The following is a 9,359-nucleotide window of genomic DNA, read 5'->3' on the forward strand; positions in this document are numbered from 1 at the left end:
GAGAGAGAGAGAGAGAGAGAGAGAGAGGTTGAGCGCGCGAGAGAGAGAGAGGTTGAGCGCGAGAGAGAGAGAGGTTGAGCGCGCGAGAGAGAGAGAGGTTGAGCGCGCGAGAGAGAGAGAGGTTGAGCGCGCGAGAGAGAGAGAGAGAGGTTGAGCGCGCGAGAGAGAGGTTGAGCGCGCGAGAGAGAGAGAGAGAGAGGTTGAGCGCGAGAGAGAGAGAGAGAGAGGTTGAGCGTGCGAGAGAGAGAAAGAGAGAGGTTGAGCGCGAGAGAGAGAGGAGAGGTTGAGCGAGAGAGAGAGAGGTTGAGCGCGCGAGACAGAGAGAGAGAGGTTGAGCGTGCGAGAGAGAGAGAGAGAGGTTGAGCGTGCGAGAGAGAGAGAGAGAGAGAGGTTGAGCGCGCGAGAGAGAGAGAGGCTGAGCGCGCGCGAGAGAGAGAGGCTGAGCGCGCGCGAGAGAGAGAGAGGTTGAGCGCGAGAGAGAGAGAGAGAGGTTGAGCGCGCGAGAGAGAGAGAGAGAGGTTGAGCGCGAGAGAGAGAGAGAGGTTGAGCGCGAGAGAGAGAGAGAGGTTGAGCGCGAGAGAGAGAGAGGTTGAGCGCGAGAGAGAGAGAGAGGTTGAGCGCGAGAGAGAGAGAGAGAGAGGTTGAGCGCGCGAGAGAGAGAGAGAGAGAGGTTGAGCGTGCGAGAGAGAGAGAGAGAGGTTGAGCGTGCGAGAGAGAGAGAGAGAGAGAGAGAGGTTGAGCGTGCGAGAGAGAGAGAGAGAGGTTGAGCGCGCGAGAGAGAGAGAGAGGTTGAGCGCGAGAGAGAGAGAGAGAGAGGTTGAGCGCGCGAGAGAGAGAGAGGTTGAGCGCGAGAGAGAGAGGTTGAGCGCGCGAGAGAGAGAGGTTGAGCGCGCGAGAGAGAGAGAGAGAGAGAGGTTGAGCGCGCGAGAGAGAGAGAGGTTGAGAGGCGCGAGAGAGAGGTTGAGCGCGCGAGAGAGAGGTTGAGCGCGCGAGAGAGAGGTTGAGCGCGCGAGAGAGAGGTTGAGCGCGCGAGAGAGAGGTTGAGCGCGCGAGAGAGAGGTTGAGCGCGCGAGAGAGAGGTTGAGCGCGAGAGAGAGGTTGAGCGCGAGAGAGAGGTTGAGCGCGAGAGAGAGGTTGAGCGCGCGAGAGAGAGGTTGAGCGCGCGAGAGAGAGGTTGAGCGCGAGAGAGAGGTTGAGCGCGAGAGAGAGAGGTTGAGCGCGCGAGAGAGAGGTTGAGCGCGCGAGAGAGAGAGGTTGAGCGCGAGAGGTTGAGAGAGAGAGAGGTTGAGCGCGAGAGAGAGAGAGGTTGAGCGCGCGAGAGAGAGAGAGAGGTTGAGCGCGCGAGAGAGAGAGAGGTTGAGCGCGAGAGAGAGAGAGGTTGAGTGCGAGAGAGAGAGAGAGGTTGAGCGAGAGAGAGAGAGGTTGAGCGAGAGAGAGAGAGAGAGAGAGGTTGAGCGAGAGAGAGAGAGAGAGAGAGGTTGAGTGCGAGAGAGAGAGAGAGGTTGAGCGAGAGAGAGAGAGAGGTTGAGCGAGAGAGAGAGAGAGGTTGAGCGAGAGAGAGAGAGAGGTTGAGCGAGAGAGAGAGAGGTTGAGCGAGAGAGAGAGAGAGGTTGAGCGAGCGAGCGAGAGAGGTTGAGCGAGCGAGAGAGAGAGGTTGAGCAAGAGAGAGAGAGTTGAGCGAGCGAGAGAGAGGTTGAGCGAGAGAGAGAGGTTGAGCGAGAGAGAGAGAGAGGTTGAGCGCGAGAGAGAGAGAGGTTGAGCGCGAGAGAGAGAGGTTGAGCGCGAGAGAGAGAGAGGTTGAGCGCGAGAGAGAGAGAGGTTGAGCGCGAGAGAGAGAGAGGTTGAGCGAGAGAGAGAGAGGTTGAGCTAGAGAGAGAGAGAGAGGTTGAGCGAGAGAGAGAGAGAGGTTGAGCGAGAGAGAGAGAGGTTGAGCGCGAGAGAGAGAGAGGTTGAGCGCGAGAGAGAGAGAGAGGTTGAGCGCGAGAGAGAGAGAGAGAGGTTGAGCGCGAGAGAGAGAGAGGTTGAGCGCGCGAGAGAGAGGTTGAGCGCGCGAGAGAGAGAGAGGTTGAGCGAGAGAGAGAGAGAGGTTGAGAGAGAGAGAGAGAGGTTGAGCGAGAGAGAGAGAGAGAGAGAGAGAGAGAGAGGTTGAGCGCGCGAGAGAGAGAGAGGTTGAGCGGTTGAGAGAGAGAGAGAGAGGTTGAGCGCGAGAGAGAGAGAGAGGTTGAGCGCGCGAGAGAGAGAGAGGTTGAGCGCGCGAGAGAGAGGTTGAGCGCGAGAGAGAGAGAGAGAGGTTGAGCGCGCGAGAGAGAGAGAGAGAGAGAGGTTGAGCGCGAGAGAGAGAGAGAGAGAGAGGTTGAGCGTGAGAGAGAGAGAGAGAGAGAGAGGTTGAGCGTGCGAGAGAGAGAAAGAGAGAGGTTGAGCGCGCGAGAGAGAGAGAGGTTGAGCGCGCGAGAGAGAGAGAGGTTGAGCGCGCGAGAGAGAGAGAGGTTGAGCGCGCGCGAGAGAGAGGTTGAGCGCGCGAGAGAGAGAGAGGTTGAGCGCGAGAGAGAGAGAGAGGTTGAGCGCGAGAGAGAGAGAGAGAGTTTGAGCGCGAGAGAGAGAGAGAGAGAGGTTGAGCGAGAGAGAGAGAGGTTGAGCGCGAGAGAGAGAGGTTGAGCGCGAGAGAGAGAGAGAGTTGAGGTTGAGCGAGAGAGAGAGGTTGAGCGCGCGAGAGAGAGAGAGGTTGAGCGAGAGAGAGAGAGAGGTTGAGCGAGAGAGAGAGAGAGAGAGGTTGAGCGCGCGAGAGAGAGAGAGAGGTTGAGCGCGCGAGAGAGAGAGAGAGGTTGAGCGCGAGAGAGAGAGAGAGAGGTAGAGCGCGAGAGAGAGAGAGAGAGAGAGGTTGAGCGCGCGAGAGAGAGAGAGAGAGAGGTTGAGCGCGCGAGAGAGAGAGAGAGAGAGGTTGAGCGTGCGAGAGAGAGAGAGAGAGAGAGAGGTTGAGCGTGAGAGAGAGAGAGAGAGGTTGAGCGTGCGAGAGAGAGAGAGAGAGAGGTTGAGCGTGCGAGAGAGAGAGAGAGAGAGAGGTTGAGCGCGCGAGAGAGAGAGGTTGAGCGCGCGAGAGAGAGAGAGGTTGAGCGCGCGAGAGAGAGAGAGGTTGAGCGCGAGAGAGAGAGAGAGAGGTTGAGCGCGAGAGAGAGAGAGAGAGGTTGAGCGCGCGAGAGAGAGAGAGAGGTTGAGCGCGAGAGAGAGAGAGAGAGAGGTTGAGCGCGCGAGAGAGAGAGAGAGAGGTTGAGCGCGAGCGAGAGAGAGAGAGGTTGAGCGCGCGAGAGAGAGAGAGAGGTTGAGCGCGCGAGAGAGAGAGAGAGAGAGAGGTTGAGCGTGAGAGAGAGAGAGAGAGAGGTTGAGCGTGCGAGAGAGAGAGAGAGAGAGAGAGAGGTTGAGCGTGAGAGAGAGAGAGAGAGAGAGGTTGAGCGCGCGAGAGAGAGAGAGAGGTTGAGCGCGAGAGAGAGAGAGGTTGAGCGCGAGAGAGAGAGAGAGGTTGAGCGCGCGAGAGAGAGAGGTTGAGCGCGCGAGAGAGAGAGGTTGAGCGCGCGAGAGAGAGAGAGGTTGAGCGCGCAGAGAGAGAGAGAGAGAGAGAGGTTGAGCGCGCGAGAGAGAGGTTGAGCGCGCGAGAGAGAGAGAGAGGTTGAGCGCGCGAGAGAGAGGTTGAGCGCGCGAGAGAGAGGTTGAGCGCGCGAGAGAGAGGTTGAGTTGAGCGCGAGAGAGAGGTTGAGCGCGCGAGAGAGAGGTTGAGCGCGCGAGAGAGAGGTTGAGCGCGCGAGAGAGAGGTTGAGCGCGCGAGAGAGAGGTTGAGCGCGCGAGAGAGAGGTTGAGCGCGCGAGAGAGAGGTTGAGCGCGCGAGAGAGAGGTTGAGCGCGCGAGAGAGAGGTTGAGCGCGCGAGAGAGAGGTTGAGCGCGCGAGAGAGAGGTTGCGCGCGCGAGAGAGAGGTTGAGCGCGAGAGAGAGAGGTTGAGCGCGCGAGAGAGAGAGGTTGAGCGCGCGAGAGAGAGAGGTTGAGCGCGCGAGAGAGAGAGGTTGAGCGCGCGAGAGAGAGAGGTTGAGCGCGCGAGAGAGAGAGAGGTTGAGCGCGCGAGAGAGAGAGAGGTTGAGCGCGCGAGAGAGAGAGAGGTTGAGCGCGAGAGAGAGAGAGAGAGAGGTTGAGCGAGAGAGAGAGAGAGAGGTTGAGTGCGAGAGAGAGAGAGAGGTTGAGCGAGAGAGAGAGAGAGGTTGAGCGAGAGAGAGAGAGGTTGAGCGAGAGAGAGAGAGAGAGGTTGAGCGAGAGAGAGAGAGAGAGAGGTTGAGCGAGAGAGAGAGGTTGAGCGAGAGAGAGAGAGAGGTTGAGCGAGCGAGCGAGAGAGGCTGAGCGAGCGAGCGAGAGAGAGGTTGAGCAAGCGAGAGAGAGTTGAGTTGAGCGAGAGAGAGAGTTGAGCGAGAGAGAGAGAGAGTTGAGCGAGAGAGAGAGAGAGAGAGGTTGAGCGAGAGAGAGAGAGAGAGGTTGAGCGAGAGAGAGAGAGGTTGAGCGCGAGAGAGAGAGAGGTTGAGCGCGAGAGAGAGAGAGGTTGAGCGCGAGAGAGAGAGAGGTTGAGCGCGAGAGAGAGAGAGAGGTTGAGCGCGAGAGAGAGAGAGGTTGAGCGCGAGAGAGAGAAAGGTTGAGCGCGAGAGAGAGAGGTTGAGCGAGAGAGAGAATGAGCGCAAGAGAGATTAATGGCGAGAGAGAGGTTGAGAGAGAGAGGGTGAGCGAGAGAGAGAAGAGGGTGAGCGCGAGAGGGTGAGCGCGAGAGAGAGAGGGTGAGTGTAAGTGAGAGACCGATGAGGTGTGGTATCAGTAGTGTTACCTTGCCCGTGGCCTCGGCCCACAGCTCGGTCATGTGGAGCTGGGTCCCGGTCAACGCTGCCAGGTAGCTGATGACCTGCAGGGCCGAGTCCAGACACTGAGCACTTGTTCACCATGGACGAGTGGGACACTGGGCCTCGTTCACCATGGACGAGTGGGACACTGGGCCTCGTTCACCATGGATGAGATCGCAGAGTCACAGCCCTGGGGAAATGGAAACACGGGAAATGGACATTAAATAAATAAATAATGAATTAAAACCCTCTATTTATTTTAATGTATTCTGAGTACTTGTGAATGTGAAGCCATATTATATTTTTGCTATATTGTATTTACTTCGCCATCGTGGCCTTTTTTGTTGTTGTCTTTACCTCCCTTATCTCACCTCATTTGCTCACATTGTATATAGACTTGTTTATACTGTATTATTGACTGTATGTTTGTTTTACTCCATGTGTAACTCTGTGTTGTTGTATGTGTCGAACTGCTTTGCTTTATCTTGACCAGGTCGCAATTGTAAATGAGAACTTGCCTACCTGGTTAAACAAAAGTAAAATAAATAAATAGAACAATATTAAGGAGAGGGTGGAGAAGGTTAAAAAATATGTTTAGTGCTGGTACTGGATTGGAATTTTGTATATATTTATTTGACTCAAGGTTGAGAATTCCCCGTATGCTCGTACATTTCCATACGAGCAGTGAAACAGCTCAAAGCTAAAACCTGTCAATCACAGATGTGAATTTTGATAGAGCCAGTAAGGTGTCAAAACTGAAAGGATTTGCCTTCTAGTACCTTTGAGTCTTTTCAAATAAACTGAGACAAAATCAGAGATTTTTCTAGAATGTATTTTACTGTAATTCACCATGAAATGATTTGCACTAAACCAGTCAACAATGCATATGTTGTGCTGTACAAAAGGTGCATATGAATGTAGCTGGTGCAAAGCTCCGTCTGTATGTTGCACAGCCACAACCAGCTGCTACTCTACTGAATCATTTCAAGGCTCCGATGGGTGACGGGGTCTTTGTCTACATTTATTCAATTCAAAACTTTATCCAACCTATGGCTATTTACCCAGGATAACATCGTCAGTAGCTTTACAAAGAATGAAACATGAAAAAACAAAACAAGGATGTTTAACCTGGATGAGAAGCTGAAAGTAGCCTCCCGTTCTCTTGACTTGGGGTCATTTTGTTGCGCGACAGCCTAAATCCATTAAAAAAAAATTAAATAGGAGGTTTTTCCCCCTCTCACCCATCTCCACACTATACCCTATCATGACAACGTGAAAACATGTTTTTAGAAATGTTTTGAGAATGAAATACAGAAATCTAATTTACATAAGTATTCACACCGCTTTGCTGTGATGCTCCAAATTGAGCTCAGGTGCATCCACTTCCATTTGATCATCCTTGACAAGTCACTACAACTTGGACTCCACTTGTGGCCAATTCAATTGCTTGGACATGATTTAGAAATAACCGTTTGTCTATATAAAAAGGTCCCACAGTGGATGTCTGAGTAGAAACTGTACCATGAAGTTCAAGGAACTGACCGTAGATCTCAGAGATAGAATTGTGTTGACGAAAATATATGGGGAAGGTTATGAAACAATTTCTAGAGTGTTGAAAAGTTTCCGAGAGGACAGTGGTCTCCAACATTGGGAAGAAAATATGGAACTACCCAGACTCTGACTAGAGCTGGCTGTCCGACCAAACTAGGCAACAAAGACCTTGGTCAGGGAGGTGGCCAAGAACCCAATGACCACTCTGATAGTTCCTTGGCTGAGACGGGATAACCTGCCAGAAGGACAACAGTCTCTTCACCAATCTGGACTTTATGGGAGAGTGGCCTGATGGAAGCTCTGTCAAGTTGACTGTTGATCATTGCCAGACAAACATTTAAGTCTTGCCATAGGTTTAAGGAGATAAGTCAAATCTAACTAGGCCACTGGGGAACACTCCATTTTGTCCTGGTAAGCAACAACAGTGTGTATTTAACCTTGTGTTTTAGGTTATTGTCTTGCTGAAAGGTGAATTTGTGTCTGTAGGAAAGCAAACAACCAGGTTATCCTCTAGGATTTTGCCTGTTCTTAGCTCCATTCCATACAAAAATAAAATAATAAATCATCCAGAAAACTCCACAGTCCTTAATCGATGACAAGCATACCCATAACATGATGCAGCCACCACCATGCTTGAAAATATGAAGCGTAGTCAGCTTTGTATTCAGGGCATAAAATGTATTTCTTTGCCACATTTTTTTACAGTTTTACTTTAGTTCCTTATTACAAAAAGGATGCATGTTTTCGGAATATTTTTTATTTTGTACAGGCATCCTTATTTGAACTGTCTATTAGGTTAGTATTGTGGAGTAACTACAATGTTGTTGATCCATCTTCAGTTCTCCTATCACAGCCATTAAAAACTCTGTTTTAAAGTCACCATTGGCCTCATGGTGAAATCCCTGAGTGGTTTCCTTCCTCTCTGGCAACTGAGTTAGGAAGGACGCCTGTATCTTTGTAGTGACTGGGTGATTGATACATCATCTAAATTGCAATTAATAACTCCACCATGCTCAAAGGGATATTCAATGCTTCCCACAGTTGTGTCAAGTTGGCTGGATATCCTTTAGGTGTGGAACCCTTCTTGATAGACACGGGGGAACTGCGTGGAAAAACCCAGCAGCGTTGAAGTTCTCGACTCAAACTGGTGCGCCTGGCACCTACTACCATACCCTATTCAAAAGGCACTTAAAATCTTTCGTCTTGCCCATTCACCCTCAGAATGGCACACATACACAATCCATGTCTCAATTTAACCCGTCTCCTCCCTTTCATCTACACTGATTGAAGTGGATTTAACAAGTGACATCAAGAAGGGATCATAGCTTTCACCTGGTCATCTATGGTCACTCAGTGTATACTTCCATAAAAACATTTAAAATGGTACATTCAGACGAGTCTTGCGAGCGTCCTAGACCAAAACAACCAACATGTGCATGTTCATGAGAGTCTCACCCTTCCACAGAGGAGTCATATTAGTTTGTAGGCCAAACCGTTTGGACGCTACAGACGTCCTTGTGAGAAGACCGATTTTCATGATGTGTCAAAGTGTGATAAACACCGTTGTCGCGCCGACCACCTTCTACCACAGATGTGGTGGATTGAGCCGCAGCCCATGCACAAAAATGAAATAATGTCAAATGCCCATTCCTAGTCGCAACGCAGACCTACTGTTCTCCTGACTGTCAACGTCCAGGCCGTCATACAGGTCGGAGATGGTCGTCACGGCCGTGTACACGCAGCAGAGGTCAGAGGTCGGCTTGTCTGCCATGCTCTCCTCGTGGCTATGACAGTCGCGCAGCCGCCCTACCGTCTGACCAATCAGATCTTTGCAGATCCCCGGCAGGACGGAGTCTGAGGAGATGCAGAGAGGGTGGTTTGGCCACAACAGACCTGGAACAAAACAAATACAGACAAGTTAGGTGAAATATAACGGAATCTTCATGTGACTATGAGGAAGTGATTTCTAACAGCTAACGATATACTGTCCTATATGTGGTAGTCTGTCTTTTTTTTACCAAAGTCCTTCCCTCACACACGCCGACCAGAGGACTGTGACAAGTTGCTATAATGAAGGCCCTGAATAGGGTGCACTCTGATTTCATAGAGACGCCCTGAAATCCTCCTGCTCTTCAACAGGATTCTGCTCCTATAGGGAACAAAAAAACAAACAAACAAAAAACACATGACTAATGTGTCTTGGAAAGGATCCCAACAGTCTAAAGCAGTTCATGATGATTGACAAGCACCAGCCACATCTCATTCAACTGTCCTATCTTCTCAGAGCAGATGGAGGAGAGGACAGACATACAGAGAGAACCACAGAGACGGCTGCCAAGTTTCATTTGGCCTTCTCTCCGTCAGCAACCAGGCCCATAAACATGGCCGACAAGGAAAATAATGATGTAGGGTAAAGTATCCTGAAGGTTTGCGGGCAGCGGCGGTTGGAGAGAACATAGGTACGCTGACTAGCCTTTTTATAGAACTCTAGGAGCTACACGCATTACATTATGAAAACAGAGGCTCTGTGAAGAAATGAGTGAAAAATGATTGTGTGGTTATTTCATATTGAGGAAGAAGATATGGACAGATTGAACTTCCAGGGCGTGCCAGGTAGTAAATAAAACTGTGGAAATATCAACACTAGTGCGTTTCAAATGTTTGTATGACTTTTGAGGTCACCTCAAAAACAGGGTTTTTCCACATTCATCATGTTCGATTTCGTTCCAACTTCTGTCACATTTGTGCTTGGGCTCAATCGAGGACAGAGACACTGAAAAGAGGAGAGACTAGGCTTGTGTCCCCAAAGTACACTACTGTTGAGGGTGCCACTTGGAGGGAATAGGGTGCCACTTGGAGGGAATAGGGTGCCACTTGGAGGGAATAGGGTGCCACTTGGAGGGAATAGGGTGCCACTTGGAGGGAATAGGGTGCCACTTGGAGGA

General features: G+C 51.2%; 1 long non-coding RNA gene across 2 annotated transcripts in view; it reads right to left on the reverse strand.

Annotated features, from left to right (window-relative positions):
* LOC112251966 overlaps positions 1-9,359 on the reverse strand; it is a 28,143-nt gene extending 18,784 nt beyond the window's left edge. For both annotated transcript variants that reach the window (XR_006083561.1, XR_006083560.1), the window contains exons 1-4: positions 9,097-9,359; positions 8,433-8,563; positions 8,086-8,307; positions 4,851-5,053 (exon numbers count right to left, since the gene is read on the reverse strand). This is a non-coding gene — a long non-coding RNA (uncharacterized LOC112251966). The remainder of the gene's footprint in view (positions 1-4,850; positions 5,054-8,085; positions 8,308-8,432; positions 8,564-9,096) is intronic.

Source organism: Oncorhynchus tshawytscha, linkage group LG06 (genome assembly GCF_018296145.1).
Source record: "Oncorhynchus tshawytscha isolate Ot180627B linkage group LG06, Otsh_v2.0, whole genome shotgun sequence".
NCBI lineage: Eukaryota > Metazoa > Chordata > Actinopteri > Salmoniformes > Salmonidae > Oncorhynchus > Oncorhynchus tshawytscha.